Source organism: Pundamilia nyererei, unplaced genomic scaffold, assembly GCF_000239375.1.
Source record: "Pundamilia nyererei isolate P.nyererei 1_Seehausen unplaced genomic scaffold, PunNye1.0 scaffold00256, whole genome shotgun sequence".
NCBI lineage: Eukaryota > Metazoa > Chordata > Actinopteri > Cichliformes > Cichlidae > Pundamilia > Pundamilia nyererei.
Window position 1 is genome coordinate 324,930 of NW_005187657.1, and position 1,012 is coordinate 325,941.

Below are 1,012 nucleotides of genomic sequence, written 5' to 3' on the forward strand. Positions count from 1 at the left end.
ACTACACAAGAACTACACGCTAACTACACGCTGACTACACACTCACTACACACTGACTACACACTGACTGCACACTGACTGCACACTGACTACACACTGACGACACACTGACGACACACTGACGACACACTGACTACACACTAACTACACACTGACTACACACTGACGACACACTGACGACACAAGATTTGCGCTAAATGTCTCAAATCTCTCACATCTCAAACACGCCGTCACTCCTAAAACTTCCCCCGTTTCTTAACAACTAGATGCCACGTTGCCATATCATTTTTTGATTGGTCGACATGGTACATTTTTCGACCAATAGGAAAGGCAGAGGGGGGTGGGGTTTGTCTTTGCTCACAGGCTTTCGAGCGTTTTCCTTATAAAACGCCGTTTTTACCGTTTCTTCCTGCAGTAAATATAAACAACGACAGTATTCAGGAAGGAAACCAAACATTGCGTGTTTTTTATCATAACTCTGGTTTTACGTGGCCGATCAACACAATTTAAAAACTGGTATAAAGTCCACACTTTTCCCGTCAGTTGTTCCGTCTGTCCTGCTCACATCTCCAATGGTTGTACACTAACGTGGCTTCACTCCACATCAGCCGCTTTGCTAAAACACCGGTGTGGGCACATAAGGACGCTGTCATAGCCTGTCAGCGACGCTGATTGGCTGCGCATATACGCATTATTGGTGGACTTTGGGATAAGGTGGCATCGTTCCCATACGGGAGCGGCCAGTAATGACTAACACTGCAAAACAGAATTGTTAAAGTTTTAATTTCAACTCAGGTTAGATTATTTTGTGCGCAGAGACGTGCCAGCAGTGCGCAGCTTAGAGGGAACATTGGTGCACAGGTGTGTATGCTCTAACACTCTGTAAATGTGTGTTTGGGTCTGAGCCAGCACATGGAGTACTTTATACTTCATGTACTGCATCACATCAAGTTTTTGTTGTACCACCAACAATGTTGACTTCAGATTTTCTTTTTCTGTGTGTGTGTGCGTG

The 1,012-nt window shown here is 44.9% G+C and overlaps 1 protein-coding gene across 1 annotated transcript in view; it reads left to right on the forward strand.

Moving 5' to 3' along the window:
- Window positions 1-1,012, forward strand: part of vps8 (VPS8 subunit of CORVET complex) — an 83,384-nt gene that overhangs the window by 52,232 nt on the left and 30,140 nt on the right. The window lies entirely within an intron of this gene.